Source organism: Bidens hawaiensis, unplaced genomic scaffold (genome assembly GCF_021521415.1).
Source record: "Bidens hawaiensis isolate Kalapana, Puna unplaced genomic scaffold, B.hawaiensis_p1.1 tig00009425_1, whole genome shotgun sequence".
Classification (NCBI taxonomy): domain Eukaryota; kingdom Viridiplantae; phylum Streptophyta; class Magnoliopsida; order Asterales; family Asteraceae; genus Bidens; species Bidens hawaiensis.
The window spans coordinates 424,585-442,329 of NW_027491697.1; the positions used below are offsets into that span (position 1 = coordinate 424,585).

A 17,745-nucleotide genomic window follows, 5' to 3' on the forward strand; every position below is an offset into this window, starting at 1 on the left:
AATTTAGTATGTTAGTTTGGTAATTTGCTTCTAGCAAAGCTTCAATTTTACTTTTATTTTTTTGATCCAGCTCACACTCAATTTTAAAAGTGCATGTTTATCCAATAAATTAACTAATCTAACTTATTTGTCACTATTGCTTTCATTATTTGCATTGGGGAAATATAGGCGGGATATTTAAACATTATTGATATTGATAAACGGTTGGTGGGACTATGAGATAGTGTGGACATGGGTAGTGGTAACTTTAACATTGTGGGAATGCAGTTAACTTATAAGAACACGTGTTTAAAATGCAAAAATGTGATTGCAAATCTCTATGCATCCCAGATTCAAACAAAACTACTTAAGTAGTCCATCTATAACTTTAAAAACCAAAGTAAACATGTTTTAACAGTCCATCAAACAGAAAAATTGAATTAAGCCATTGAATTAACTGATTTTTTTTTATTAAAAACGTTTATATAGAAATATATTTACACGGTTTTAGTTTTTATTTTCAGCAAGTACCTCTCACACAACTTTGTCCTCTACCATGTTCTCCTACAAATAAGGTGAATACAAATGTTATATTAAAAAACTTACAGCGTGTACTTAATTTGATGCAACTCACAGTGCAAGTTTGGGATATTGCATTTAGAAGCAACATTTAACTGAATTTGGTTAGAAAGGCACTTTGGGAATAACATCACTTTCGTATAAAAGTCGTTCCTAAGAGATTCATGCTAACACCTCATATCAGGTTGGTAAAAATCTTGTACCGTTATCATTATTAAAATCAGAACATTTACATCAAGGTTTGTGTAGTTCGGGTTGAAATATATATATACAGAAGTATGCTTATGATAACTTGGGTTGATTAATAACTTAACCAAAAGCGTAAAAATCTTAAAAACCGACCTAAAAAGCTAAACACCGAACCCAAACATTTCAGTGACTTCAAGTACATAAAAACGAGTCTAAATCATTTTACTTTGGTCAAATAATGTGGTCGACTTAATATTTGCATAAGCTTAATTTAACTACTTTTTAAATGTGCGAAATCTGGGTTTTGCTACCCTAACTGGACAGTTTTCACATATTATTTTTATGTTAGAATAATGTTTTAAATGATGGAAACTATTAAAAAAGTTTTGGGTCGGTTAATATTTGCATAAGATTACGTTCAACTACACGTTTAAAAGCGCGTAAATGGGTTTTTGCTACCCAAACTGGTCTGGAGTCTGGACAGTTTTCACATATCAATTTTGCGTTAAAATAATGTTTTAAATGATGAAAAACTATAGGAAAATTGGTTTTAAATAATCCCAACTATGTGCTATTGGTAAATATCAGTTTCAACTTTACACTTGCCTACTGGCAGTCTCAACTATGTGTGTATTTGTTTTTAACGGGCCACGACTAACAGATGTTAACTCTGTTAGTTCGATGCTTATGTGGCATGCTTAGTTGTCAAAAAACAGAGAATGTGGCGGCTTACATGGCGGCTTGTGTGGCGTCCAAACATAATAAAATTACCCACCCATTCTTTTTTTCTTTTCATCTTCTCCACTTCATCTTCTTCATCTAGACCATTTTTTTTCTCTCAAACCTGCAAGTTCTGTATCAAAATCTTCCATGGCCTTATAATTATCCACACTAAAACTCTTCCCCAAAAACAAGCACACCATAATCATACCTAAAACGAGCCATGTGTTTCCGATCAACCCTAAACACTCCGGTTATAAAGTTTCAGATCCAGATCCGTAGCTTATTTTCAAATCCAGATCCATATCTGATTTTTCAATTCATGCCATCGGTGGTGGTTGGCGTTGAATTTTTAACTTCCGTGGCGGTCGGTGGCGGCGTTGAATTTTTAACGAGCCATGTGCTTCCGACCACCCCGTCGGTGGTCGGCGTTCAATTCAAATCCAAATCCAGATCCATCGCCGTCGCCGTTGAATTTTTAACTTCCGTCGGAAGCATTTTACTACCGGAAAAAGCTTGTCTGCCGCGTGGTGGTGGTTGGAGTTCTCATTAACGCAGAAATTAAAGTCAACGCTTGACGATGAGAATGACCGGAGAATATGTTAGAGAAGGTGTTGGTGGCTCGTCAGGGAAATAAGGGGTGGTGGTGGCTCGCCGGGGAAACGAGTGGTGATGGTTGTGATATTGGACTAAGAAAAAAGGGGAGATGGGGGATAATAATAATAATAATAATAATAATAATAATAATAATAATACACAGTCAGCTGCCACGTATCATCCATGTAAGGTGATTTTTGACAGCTGGGATGGCCACATCAGACAAAGACTAACGGAGTTAACATCCGTTAGTCGCGGCCCGTTAAAAACAAATATACAAATAGTTGGGACTACCAGCAGACAAGTGTAAAGTTGGGACTGATATTTACCAATATGGCATAGTTAGGATTATTTAAAACCATTTTTCCAAAACTATAATATAAGGTTTTGGGTTAATATTTGCATAATCTTACGTTTAACTACACGTTTAAAAGTGCGTAAATGGGTTTTTGCTACCCAAACGGGCATGACCACTTTTTGCAGATTATTTTTATGTTAAAATAATGTTTTAAATGCTAAAAACTATTATAAAGGGTTTTGGGTTAGTTAATATTTGCATAAGCTTACATTTGTCTACACGTTTATTAGTGCGAAAATGGGTTTTTTGCTACCCAGACGGGTGTGGACAGTTTTCACGTATGATTTTATCTTAAAATAATGTTTTAAATGATGAAAAACTATTATAAAGGGTTTTGGGCCAGTTAGAGTTATATGTGCGTTTAAACGTTATAAACAATGCATACCAGCACTTTAAATGGTCGTAACGTGCATATTCGGGTATTGTGTTGTTTGGACAGATTATAAATGTCCAAATATAGTATAAAACCTTTTTATATATATTTGGAAACTTATTTTAATTTCTAACGTTATAAACGTTATTAAGCGATTTTGTGCTTAACAATGTGTGTAGACACGTTGACACCCATTTATAAACAAAAACCGACAACATATGTTTGGGACAGCTATGAAACATAAAATATATTAATATAAGTTCCACAATGTATATATATCTTTAAGATGTAGAAGATTTAGTTTGCATATTACAAATTACACCTCATTTAATGACATTCTGATGCACACAACTCAAAATGCATTTGTGCTTACTGCAAGCCAAAGCGGGTCATTTTAAAAAAGTTAACGATTTGGTTAGGGTTAAAACGGGTCATTTTTAAAAGGTAGCGATTTGGTTCCAGTTAATTCAGGTTATTTTAAAAACATATATATTTGGTTCGGGTCAAAACGAGTCGTTTTGAAAATGTATTGATTTGGTTCGGGGTCAAAACAAGTCTTTTTGAAAAGGTATCAATTTGGTTCGGGGCCAAAACGAGTCAATTTGAAACAGGTAATTTTGTAAGTGTCAATTTGTATCATGAATTCGAATTTTCTTTGATTTTCACACGTTAAATCTTTTAACCCACAAGCAACTTAGGTTTTAATGGTTTTACTCATGTGGAACATGTTCAAATTCATTAAGTATTTGCATAGTTTCAATTGGAACTACATATGTTATGTCGATTACGGGTTGGTCAGGATGTTATCATGTATGTATGTATTGGAAAAATTATCCGAATACGCAATGCATTTGACGTGGTAGATTATGAATTTGGTTGTAGGTGCAGAAGCTGGTTGAGAGGGTTCCCTTGAAGGGTTAGTACTTAGTAAAGAACAGAAAGCTTTTGGTGGTGATGAACATGGCACTTGAAAGACTGTCCATTTTATTATTTTGGCACTTTTGACTTTAAATCATTATGAAATATATTATATTACAGTATATTATATTTTGTGCAGCCTTGCTAGATTGTAACTCAAATTTTTTTTTGTTATCGATTTTCGGGTATGGAAATAACTACTTAGGCATGGTCTTAGTTACAAAAATACATCAAACTGGCTTTTTGTATAGCCCAAAGCATGGTGGATTATTATTCAATCAAGTTCTTGGTTGTTTTGGGTCTTAGCGGGTAGATAGTTTTGAGATTTAAAGTATTGCGGATGCGTTCGATTTTAGTTTCATAATGGCCTATTCAGATTTTTTTAGAGTAATTTTTTGGGCTCTTTTGGAAAATGTACGGATCTTTTTGAGTGCATTTGTTTTGTAAGTTTCTTCGTTCATTATTGAATTAATGTCGTCGTCACATTCTCGTGTTGATAATCCCGTCCACCGGACGGGTAAAATGCTAGTTTGTTAGATTATTATTCATTTGTGCTAAAATAATTGGGATAAATTGTATATTATATTATTAAACTACATTCAAATTAAATAATAAAAATCTATAAGTTCAGTTTTTTTGGTTTTAGTTACACGCAAAACCAAAACCAAAACCAAAACGAAACTTTGGTTTAATAAAACATAAAACCAAACCGTCGGTTTTATTTTAGTTCGGTTAGATGTCTGGATGATGAAAGCTAGGGTGGGTGTAGGTGCAAAAGTTTATCAAAAGACTTTTTCATTTATAAGATTTGGTCATAATTGTCACTTTTATTAAAATACATAAAAAGGTATTGATAGCGCCGATTTAATATTAAAAATAGACAGAGTTGTCGATTTGGATGAAATTGACAAAAACTATAAACTTGAAGGGTCCAATTGCGACAAATTTTTTTTGACGAAAGTCGTAAAATTGATCAAACCTCATAAAAGTTTATAGCAGTATATACTATATACTTTACTTACTTTGTTTGCAACTTTATTCACGAACTCGGTGTAGTTCGGGTTCTTGTGACCATCCCCAAGCATGACAAACTCATATGGGACCGGATATGGAATCAACTTTAATGCAGCAAGAAAAACATCTACACTAAACCCATGAATTTCATGTGAACCATTAACTCGTGTAACAATTTCCTTAAAACATGCTCTTAACGGAACTCCAAACCTTAACGGTCTCCCGTTATTTGTAAACTCCCATCCACGGGGCCTTTTGGTTGTGTTCCCGGGCCACACAACACTTCTTAAATGCCAATGAGAAGAAGCTTGGTTCGAAGGTTTTGCATATAGAGTCTCTGGAGACTGGACTGATAGCCCAGAGTGGTTGGACCATTACCCAAGAATCCGAACCTGATTCCCAACCATGTTGATGATATCAAAAGAAGGGTGGATCATGGACCGGTCAGGAGTGAACCTAACCGGGCCGGTTAACCCACTCATATTTGTTTGTAACAAGTTTGTAAGCAACTTTTTTCCTCCATCAAAAATACCAAGTGCTGCAAAATTCAAACGTCTTGTTCCCTTTGAACCCGAGTAATTAGAGAAAGAAATGGTGCCGCCTTCGTTAAAAAACTTGTCAAGCGCTCGTGCGATCATCCAAACTGTATCGTACGCGTATAACCCATACGGGTTCAACCCAATCGACCCATTACTCAAACTCTCCCACCTTCTTTCAAAGTCTCGTTTTTTACCCGAATCCGGTACGTGGGGCCGGAGCGTGAGAACCCCTTGTGAAACCCGTGCAATTTTAGAATTAATACCTTTGGAATCCAAAATATTTGATAACCAAGTGCAAGCAATCCAAACATATCCTTTTTTCATCATGCCAAACCTCTTAGCGGTTTCCAAAACCGAGAGACCCGCATCAGGGTAAGTGTGTACAATAACAACACGAGATTCCTTTGACCGAACGTTGACTAATGCGTTATGAACATCTTGCGGAGTTAATGAGACGGGTGGCAATGGTGCTTTGTAGGAAAGCTTACAACGTTTGTCCCATAATTGATCAGCTAATGTGTACATGCTATTCCTGAACTAGTCGCTATCTGAATATATGGCGATTACTTCTCGGTAACCAAAATATCTAACCATTTCGGCAATGGCGGTCATTTGGGGCTGTCTGGATGAAATAGGGGTATTGAAGGGGTGAGAGTGAGGGGTCTAATGCTAAGCATGACAAAAACGGGATATGGAGTTTATTTGCAAGATTTGAAAGCACATGAGCCGCCATCGAACCAAAGGGACCGATGACTGCTACTATATCATCCTCCAGGAACTTCAAAGCTAAAAAGTATAATTATCAATATTGAAGATCTAACAAAGTTAAGTTTTATATTGGATATCGAATGATGTTACTATAATACACAACTCAATATAAAATTTGTCTACTATGTCAAGTCCCGGATCGATAATCAAACACCAACAAAAACGAATAACTCTCGTTTCTTATTAATCAGAAAATAAACTCTAAAAACTGATTACAATATTATCAAACCCTAACTCTGTTTGACTCTTGATGAACCCTAACTCGGTTACACCAACCTCACCCTAGATGAACCCTAACTCGGTTACATCTCGTGTGTGCCTCTTGGATGAACCCTAACTCGGTTGCATCTCACACCACACCCTCTATAATGCCTAACCATAACTCGGTTTATATAAACTAACCTAATTTGCTAGTCAAGACATTACCAAATATAATAAACCCTAATTGTAACCACATAAATCCATTACATAATAATGAATCCCACCGGTCCAATAGGTCCAACCCGGTCACCTACATATGATGGGCTTATTAAGTTGGAAATTATTGCCAACACTATGTGTTTGATTGGCTTGTTTAATTCACATATTTAGATATATGTGTTATGGATCAGTACAATGTACCGACCCGACACATTAAACAGAAACTAAAACCTTAAAGAATCTTGATATAAATTTGCCCCTAGTTATATCTTTGATTTCAAAATTAAATATTCTAAAATTACGTACATGATTAAAACTTACCACTAATAAGACTATGGTACACACTTCCTTGTGTATCATGAACGGAAAGACCGAGTCTTTTTCCGGGCAAAATGTTGGGATCAGAATTGATATCATCCACCGCTGCCTTCATGGCAGTGGTTGCCACCTTCCCATTCATGGACTCCAAGCTCAGAGTGGCGGCAATGTTCACTGTCTCCGTCGTCTTCGAAAACACATGAGAATGTTCCACTTATTATTAGCACAAAAACTGACATCACTAAACCCCTCATGGCATAAGCTAGAATTGGATATGAATGAACAAGTTCAAACCCATTAGACAAGAAAACAAATATAAATATAAAACTTAAAGAAACAAGAATAGTGAAAAGCACAAACCCATCAAACAAAACTAGCATCTATATAAGATTAAAAAACACAAACCAGATGAGGAAGTAAACTAAAGATTTTTCATTAATAAAAATAAACAACGAAAATATATAAAATTATATTTTACTCTTGGTAAATTATTTCGCTCCTATGGTTTATTTTTCATAGCTCATTCAGTTCAAAATGAAATTTTTGAACGAATAAGCCTCTGATGTTTAATTTTGTTACCCGTTTAATCATAATTTCATATATACCCCTACAACATTAAATATATCATATATACACAAACAAAATTTAAAATATCATATATGCCCTTATAATATAATTAAAATATCATATATGTCCTTACAGAATAGTTAAAGTATCATATATAGGGATGAGCATGGTACCGGACCGGTACCGACCGGTCCCGATCCCGAAAATCCCTAATACTTGGTACCGGAAGTAAAAAAATCGGGAAATACCGGTACCGGTACCGTACCGATCCCGAAACTTAAAACTTTGGTACCGATTCGGTACCGACGGTACCAAATCGGTACCGATTTCGGTACCGGTACCAATCGGTACCGGTCCCGATTTTGCTCATCCCTAATCATATATATACCCCCTATGATTGGGTTCATTTCAGAAGTGTTTTTAGTGAGAGAAGTGCGAGAAGAGATTTCAACCAATCACAAGTTTTCTTTTTAATTTTGGATTATTTAATTGTGAAATATATAAGCAAAAAGTTTATGAGTTTTGTTTGGTAATAAATACTAATTAATGTTAAGTTATAAATGATTATACATTTATTTTTAATTTGATTTAATAATCAAACTATTCATAAAACAAAATCATCATAATCCTACTATAAAAAAAATATGTTAACCGTTATAAAAACAAATACCTACATAAATCATAATATAGCCTACACATATAAAAACTAGTTCATGTTATCACATACACAGTTCACAATATTAATATACATGCACATAACTAGTTCATGTTAGCCTACACAAATCACAATATTAACCTACGTATACAAATTTACTTCATGTTATAGCCAACCCATTTGTGTTTACCTACAAAGATCACAATATTAACCTACACAAACAAAACTTGTTCATGATATCACATACAATTAATAGTATTAACCTAAATTTGTTAAACATTCGTAATGTAGAAACACATCATGTTTTTTTTTATATTTTAATTATTTTATAATCTATCTTTTATGTGTAGGAAAATACGAGTTACGTGTAGGTGAATATGATTTATATGTAGGTGAAAATAAAATGAACTAACAATCGGTGTTGGTGCATGCGAATTATGTGTAAGTAAATATTAGTTATGTGTTGGTGAAAATAAAAGAAACAAAATTAGTGTTGATGAAAATAAGTTGTGTTGGTAATACGAATTACATTTTGATAAAATTAAAAATAACTAACAATTTGTATAATTGAATATGAACTATGTGTAAGTTATTATGTTACTTGTGTTATGTTACTTGTGTAGGTGATCAAATTCTATTGATGATATTTTATTACAACTAATCTAGATGATGTTTTATGTAAAAGACAATTTATCTTTTCTAAAATTTGTAACTTTCTACAATAACTAAAGTGGAGAATATTTTAGGAGTAATTAGGGTGTAAGGCCCCGTTACCGATGCCCACTTTGGAAGTTGGATTTACTCATAAACACAGTTCTAAATATCAGAGTTAATTAAAACTTTCGCGGAATAACATAAAACATCAACCATTCGTTACAAATATTCATAATTTATCTTTTAAAACATAACATAGATTTATAACTATTCAAAACATCATGACAAATCTTCATATGCCAGCCTCTTCGATCTTGTCATGTGTCCTGCTCAAACCAGCTGTCTCAATCTGTTAACCTGCGTGTATACTAAAAGTCAGCTACGCTGAGTGAGTTTTAGTTAATCACATAACTTACTTCACATACACATATACGTGCCCGAAGGTACGCATTACATACTTAACCTAATCATCATTCTTTCATATACATTCATAACTAACCTTACATTATAAAGAGCATTCGCCCTACATACCTCGGATATTATTAGGGTCCGGTACCCTCCATCCTCGGATATTATTAGGGTCCGGTCACCCCTCTTCCTCGGATATTATCAGGGTCCGGTACCCTCCATCCTCGGATATTATTAGGGTCCGGTCTCCCTTTCCTTCCTACTATCATGCCATACCTTCCATCTATGAAATCGTAAGTTTCATACGTACATACATCATTCATCCATCACATATAAAATCATATCATCAAAACATCACCTGAAAGTGCATGCAATATCCGAAGATCGTTCATGCACTGACATGCTTTCGTTCACATTTAGATATACATAAATAACATACAAATCATACATGGCATACACTTACCATTTAAGGTAAGTGTATTAACTATCACATCGAGTATGCACACAGCCCCGAAAACATAACAAGGAATGGGGCTAGAAACTCACCTGAGCTCGCTTACGTTCACCGTTAATAGTGATTCCTTTCTTGAGCTGAGCGCGACTAACTGTATAACAATTACATGTATCAATTAACTACTGCTACCCATATCGCGTTTCTAATCTACTTATAACCCACAACGAACGGGGGTGGGGGACAGCGCCCCTGGCAGCGGGGTTCAAGGGGAAGAGCCCCTAGCTAGGGTTAAGCTGCCAGGTCAGCTTGGAAAAATTTTATTTTCATTAATTGTCTTAACACATTTTCCATTAGGATTTCATGATAATATTAAATTTGCTAACTTAAAAAGTTCGAGAACTTCTTTGTAATTAATCCATTCTTTTCTAAGTCCAGGGACCATTCTGCCATTTTATTAAACTTCTAGTTCGTTACTTGGTTATTTAACGAATTGATTTGTCATAACAAACTGGTCCTTGTAACGAATTGAACCCTCTAACGAACTGGTCCTTTGGTGAATCAGTCCATATAATGAACCAGTCCATATAACGAGTCAGTCCATGTAACGAATCAGTCCATGTAACGAATTTGAACTTCTAATTCGTTATCTCTGCTAACGAATGGTCATAGTGCATCGGGGGTAATTCGTTATCTTTTCCATGGCGAACTGGGACACGAACTAAGGCTAGTTCGTTAAGCTTCCATTAGCGAATCGCTTGACGAATCACCCCTAGTTCGTTAACTCCCCGTTAACGAATTAGGGTTAGGTCATAAACATTCTCTGACATTCCCTTTTCCTCATACACCTTTCCGGCGCCGTCATTGCCGGAAAAACGGGCGGTGGCCGGAAAAACGTGGTTTCTCACCGTTTTTCACCGTTTTTCGTCACGTTTGATCCAGATTTGAGCTAGGGTGACCCCTAAGCTTATCTTTTGATCGGTTTAAACCCGATTCCATCCGGATCTCGTGACTTCAACGATTTAAGGTGTCGGCTCGTCGTTTCGCAACTAAATCTAGCGGTTTGAACCCATACAATATCATAGTATCATTACCTCGGGTAGGGATCGGTTTTTCCTCCTTGGTTCGGCTAGAGTAAAGAGAGAACTATAGAGAGAGCTTAAGTGTGTGTTTTGGATGGTGTATGGAATATGTGTAAATGAGGAATTAAATGGTGATTATGGGTTAAATACTTTGGGTCATGGGCTTAAGCCCATGGTCTTTTCTTCATTCCTTTTAACCCAAATCCATAGCTCATATCCATTTAACTAACACAAGCTCAACTCATGTTTTATTTATCTAAGCCGATAAACGACACACTGTTAAAATAAACGAGATTTATTTTATTATTATAACCCAAAAGTAGGATGTTACATAGGGGAATTGATTTTTTTAGCAACTAGGAGATAATCAATGGTTAAGATCGACTTCTCACATTTCTCTTTATAATATCACTTTCTCGCATTAATCATCCCCTATACCCCTATTCATTAATAAAAATTTAATAAATGACATCTTACCCTTATTTTTCTAAAATTTTAAATTTCATATATGATCATATTTGACAAATATATCATTCTATCCCTTTCTATTACATAATGTGTTTATACCTTACGCTATTATTTTTAATTTTGATTGATACTTCTCATTTTTTTACTACAACCAAAGCGTCTCTCCTCACTCCTTCAAAATTGTACATTCTTCGAAGGTTTATCGCATCTAATAGAACCATGGTAATATGGTGATTTTTAAATTTTTTTTTTATGAATTGAGTTTATGTGATATATAATAACTTTGTAATGGCATATATGATATTTTTTATTTTAAGTGGGTCTATATATATGATATTTTCAATATTTATAAAAGTATCTATGTTGGTTTTTGTAATCAAGAAATTTAATATTCCAAAATTCAAAACCGGTTCTTACGATGCAAAACGCCACACCACCCCTATCATCCTTTTGTAGAAAAATTCATCATCCACAATTTCAATTATCTAATACAAAGAACAAGAAAATATTCAATGAAAATTTTCATGAATCTATTGAACACTAACGCCCAATTAAACCATAAAATAGGTTTATCTTTGTTGTAATATTGTATGGTAGACGAATTCGATCATATACCGAAACCTGTGATATTAATTTCAATCTTTATAAATAATTAGTAGTATGGATTAATCTTTTAATCGTTTGAAAACTTTCAGACAACCTAATTTGTCGGTTACACGCGATTGATTTGTCAGATAAGATATATTTCTCGTGAATGGAATTGAATTTGTATGTTGCCGTGAATGCCATGAAGTACAAAATATTGTAATCGTTGTCCTGTTCTCTATTTGATCGATCATCTAAATGTTCCTTCTGTATATGGACTCCATCCCCTTAATTAAGATTAATGTCATGAGTTTTAAACCAAAACCCACTTAACTAATAGAGTCCACTATATACGATATTAAGGGCCGAGTTCTTATTTTAATTAGATAAAACTACAAAAAGTGTCCTTTGTATCAAGTTTCATTGATTGTCCTTTATGTTTAAAATTAACTGTCACACCCCGACTTAGGGCCTAGGCGTGTGACCATAAGTTGGTACCTGTTTTGTAAATATATCAGAGTTTATGCGTTAACTTTAGCGGAAGACTTTAGGTTGAATATAATATTAATTTACATTGAAAATTTACTCGGGAATTAAATACCAGAGTATTGGTTTACAAAAGATATGTTTTCATATTACAAGGATTATATATCAAAAACGAAGCCATCTTGTAACATCCTACTTTCGGTTATTATAATAAAAATAAATTTCGTTATTTCATAGTGGGTCGTTATCGGTTTAGATAAATAGAATACGAGTTGGGCTAGTGTTGGGTAAATGAATATGGGTTATGGACTTGGGTTAGGAAAGAAAGAAGGAAAGACCATGAGCTTAAGCCCATGATCCATAAATATATAAACCCTTAATATCCATTTAATCCTCATTCACACATATTCCATACACCACCCAAAACACACACTTAAGATTTCTCTCTAGTTCTTCCTTATCTCTAGCCGAAATCAAGAAGGAAACCGAGCACCGACCCGAGGTAATGATAGTTTAATATTGTACGAGCCTAAAACGTTAGTTATAGTCGCGTAACGACGAGCTGACACCATTAAACCGTTTAAATCACAAGATCCGGGTGGAATCGGGTATAAACCGGACCTAAGATGAGTTTAGGGATCACCCTAGCTCAAATATGGATTAAACGGGACGAAAAACGATGAAAAAGGTGGAAGAACGAGTGAGATCTCGTTTTTCCGGTGAAAACACGGTTTTTCGGCGATGACGGCGCCGGAAAAGATAAGGGTGTCAGGGAATGTTCCCTGACCTAACCCTAGTTCGCTAAGGAAACTTAGAGAACTAGAGGGTGATTCTTTAACTAGTTCGCTAAGGAAACTTAGAGAACTAGAGGGTGATTCTTTAGCTAGTTCTCTAAGGAAACTTAGAGAACTAGAGGGTGATTCTTTAGCTAGTTCGATAAGGAAACTTAGAGAATCAGAGGGTGATTCTTTAGCTAGTTCGCTAAGGAAACTTAGAGAACCAGATGGTGATTCTTTAGCTGATTCGCTAAGGGAACTTAAAGAACCAGAGGGTGATTCTTTAGCTGATTCGCATAAGGAAGCCTAACTAACTAGGCTTGATTCTTTATCCGATTCGTTAAGAAAAAGGGTAACGAATTACCCTTGATTCTTTAAGACCATTCGTTAACAAAGATAACGAATTAGAAGGTCTAATTCGCTAAGACCAAAGTAACGAATTGAAGTTTAACAGAAGGACAGAATGGTCCCTGAACTTAGAAAGGAATGAATTAATTACAAATAAGCTAGTGATATGGCTAGTAATAGATAATTAATACGAGTAATTGTTATACAGTTAGCCGCGCCCAACTGAAGAAAGGAATAACAATTAACGGTGAACGTAACCGACTTCATGTGAGTTTCTAGCCCCACTTCTATGTTATGTTTTCGGGGCTGTGTGCATACTTGATATGTTTGTTAATACACTTATCCTAAGTGATAAGTGTATGCCTTATATGAATGATGTGAAATGTATGAGTGATTGCTTGTTAGTACGTGAACGATCTTCGGATATTGCACGTACTGTCAGGTTGTAGTGTTACGTATAAGGTAAGTATAATGTATTTGCTTATATGTATGAATGCGATAAAGTTAATAAACGAAGGAAAGGCATGGTTGTATGGTAACGAAGAGGGACCAGACTCTAATAATATCTGTGATGTTAGGGACCAGACCCTAATAATATATGTGATGTTAGGGACCAGGCCCTAATAATATCTGTGATGTTAGGGACCAGACCCTAATAATATCTGTGATGTTAGGGACCAGACCCTTATAATATCTGTGATCTTAGGGACCAGACCCTTATAATATCTGTGATGTTAGGGACCAGACCCTAATAATATCTGTGATGTTAGGGACCAGACCCTTATAATATCTGTGATGTTAGGGACTAGACCCTTATAATATCTGTGAGGTTATAGGGCGAAAGGCTCTTTAAAACGTATGATTATGTATGTAAAGAAAGTGTGAAGGTAAGAATGAAAGTATATGCACTTATGTGTGTATGAAAGAAAGTTAAGAGGTTAAGTATGAAATGTAAGAAGGTATTGTATGATTATGTGATTAACTAGAACTCACTCACTGTAGCTGACTTTTAGTATGCACGCAGGTGAGTAGAATGAGGCAGGTAGCTTGAGGAAGACACATGGCAGAGTTGGACGAAGCTGGCATCTGAAGATTTTGCTATGATGTTTTATTTTAAAAGACTATGTTTTGTTTTTTTAAATGACTATGAATGCTCGATAAGATAAGAATTATGGTTATGGAATGTAATGGTTTGAATGTTTTTAATGTTCCGCGAATGTTTTATTTAACTCGTAAATCCAACACGAAAGTAGGGCTACCGGTAACGGGGCCTCACACATCTTGTACGCGCTTTTATCTTCATTAAGACTCCAATCCATGTTAGTGCTACTAACACTTCGTTACCTGCAAAGGGTGGGAAAAATACGTCAGCTATATGCTGGTGAACACATATGACTCGATAAAACATTTTGAATGACATTACAATACAAACGTAGTTTTCTTGACAATCTCAGCGGAAGCATTTCTACTTCCGGTATATGTACCACTGCCCTACACACACAACGGTATTCCCCGAGCCAAACGGCCCTGAACTGAGAACTGGTCATGACCGTTTAAGCTCGCGGCTTCATTGCCTTTGATTGATTGATTGAGCTTTAACAGTTATGTTTGGATCCAGACACATGCGTATTCGGTCTGAGTTGATATTATTCTCTAATTTGTATTATAACGTTTTAGAGATTTCATTATCTCATATAGACATTGATTGACTCATTAAGACAAACACCCGTCCGTCTTATAGAGTATAAACAAGTTTTGACTGATTAAAAAGGTTAACGTATTCACCTGTACCATCGGTGTTGGAAAACTTTGACTGATTGATTGATTGTGAATGATACTTAACCTATACGTAAATAGGTTCGTATAAATGTTTTGAATGATGTTAAGCTATGATTGTAAGCTTAACCTTGAAATCGTTTATCTTTGATTGTGAATGAAAACACTTAGTTTTATGTGACGTTTGATATAGCATGCTTTGGCCTAATAGGTTCTACCACGTTGGTAAGTTTCTCCAGGTAAGTAAACGGGTCCCTCGGTTGATTGGGATTTATGCGAATTACTTTTCCTTAGGCAAGAAACTTACTACTAATGATATCCCCCTACCAGTTACTACATGCCCGTCAAAATATATTTTTTTTGCTTAATATTACTTCATCATGAACTATAATTCAAATAACTTAAATGTAACTCCTACCTTAACGTGGATACTTAGATTGATAATAAGAAAAAGGCAGGATCTTGATCTACTCGCTTAAGTGATTGCTAGCTAAATTCCCACTTCGTTTCTTGCACGAATTACGAGAAAACAGCACGTCGGCTTGTTACGGCAACGGGGCACGCTTTCCAAGGCTATGTGTGTGTAAAGAAAGGTGTGTTTGGGATGAATGGGGTTCATTCCCTTCACCCCCCTTTTATAGCCATTTTAGGACCCCGTCGCGGTACGCGACCGGTTCCTTTGGGACCCTTCGCGTACAGCGGCGCCGCAATATTGTGCCGCCTTATGCGGTTGTGACACGTGGCCTGTCATATTGCGCCACATGTCGACACGGTGTTCAACACGTGTCCACTGACTCAGCAACCCCATCGCGCTACGCGATGGGTTATTTGGTACCACGTCGCGTACCGCGACGGGAGAATATTTTCAGAATTTACAGTTTACCCCCTATACTTACAAAAGTTAGTATTTTAGGCTAAAACCTATAGGGTTTGAGACGTGGTGTTACATCCTCCCCACCTTTTGAATAATCTCGTCCTCGAGATTTATTGGAATAGATAGGGATATTTCTTCTTCATTTCTGACTCGAGCTCCCACGTATACTCGGGTCCACGTCTTGAATCCCATTTAACTTTTACGAGTTTGAGTCGTTTATGTTTGAGAAACTTAATCATGCTATCTTCTATTTGAATCGCCTGTTCTACAAACTTAAGCTTCTCATTGATCTTGACATCTTTCAATGACATTGCAAGGGTTTCGTCGGCTAAGCACTTGCGTAGATTGGATACATGAAACACATCGTGAATACCTTTCATCTCATCGGGTAATTCCAGGCGATAAGCAACTGGTCCGATTCTTTTGAGTATCTTGAATGGTCCAACGAATCTTGGAATTATTTTCCTTTCTTCCCGAATCTTACTACACCTTTCCAAGGCGATACTTTTAATAACACTTTGTCGCCTTCTTTGAATTCCAAAGGCTTGCGGCGAATGTCCGCATAGCTCTTTTGTCTATCTCTTGTCGTCTTTAATCGTTCACGGATTTGTATTATTCGGTCAGTAGTTCTTTGAACTATCTCGGGTCCTGACAACTGACTCTCACCTGTTTCTGACCAACATACAGGCGCCCTGCACTTATGACCATACAATGCTTCAAACGGTGCTGCTTGGATACTCGTATGATAACTATTGTTGTACGAGAATTCCATCAGTGCGAGATGGGTGTCCCAACTTCCTCCTAAGTCGATAACACAGGCACGAAGCATATCTTCTAAAGTTTGAATCGTGCGTTCACTTTGGCCGTCAGTTTGGGAATGGTATACAGTACTTAAGTTTAATCGAGTCCCCATAGCCTTTTGAAAACTTGTCCAAAAGTTTGAAGTAAAACGACTATCTCTATCGGATATGATGGATAGCGGCACACCATGCAAGGATAGAATGTTTTCGACATATAATTGTGCTAACTTATCCATACTAAACGTTTCTTTAATTGGAATGAAATGAGCAGACTTCGTAAGTCTATATACAATAACCCAGATTGCATCATTTTGGCGTGAAGTTTTTGGTAACTTCATGATGAAATCCATAGTTATCATATCCCATTTCCAAATTGGTATCTCAGGTTGTTGTAACAATCCTAACGGCTTTTGGTATTCGTCTTTCACTTTGGAACACGTTAGGCATTTGGCTACGTACAAGGCAATATCCTTCTTCATTCCGATCCACCAATAATCATCCTTTAGATTGTGATACATCTTGTCACTTCCCGGATGCAACATATATTTTGATTTATGTGCTTCTTCTAGAATCATATCTCTTAGACTTTCGACCATCGGTACCCAAATCCTTGTACCAAATTTAAGTATTTCATCACTTCCTTTAATCAATTGATCAATTGTGCCATTCTCTTTTTCGGCCATGATGTTTCCTTCTTCCAGCCAACTTATGAGCTTCTTTAATCTGGCTAGCTAGATCGACTTTAAGTTCCAATCTAAGAGCTCGAACTCTCTTTGGCTTCTCATGTACTATTCTACTTAAGGCGTCAGCCACTACGTTGGCTTTCCCTTCATGATATACGATCTCACAATCATAATCATTAAGCGTCTCCATCCAACGCCTTTGTCTCATATTCAACTCCTTTTGATCAAATATATGCTTCAAGCTTTTGTGGTCAGTGTATACCGTGAACTTAACACCATACAAGTAATGTCGCCATAACTTCAATGCGAAAACTATAGCGCCTAATTCAAGATCATGCGTGGTGTAATTCTTTTCATGCA

At 35.9% G+C, this 17,745-nt stretch overlaps 1 pseudogene; it reads right to left on the reverse strand.

The window, feature by feature from the left end:
• Positions 1–513: 513 nt before the first annotated feature.
• LOC143532246 (glutamate receptor 3.2 pseudogene) lies at positions 514–5,791 on the reverse strand (annotated as a pseudogene).
• Positions 5,792–17,745: the final 11,954 nt, after the last annotated feature.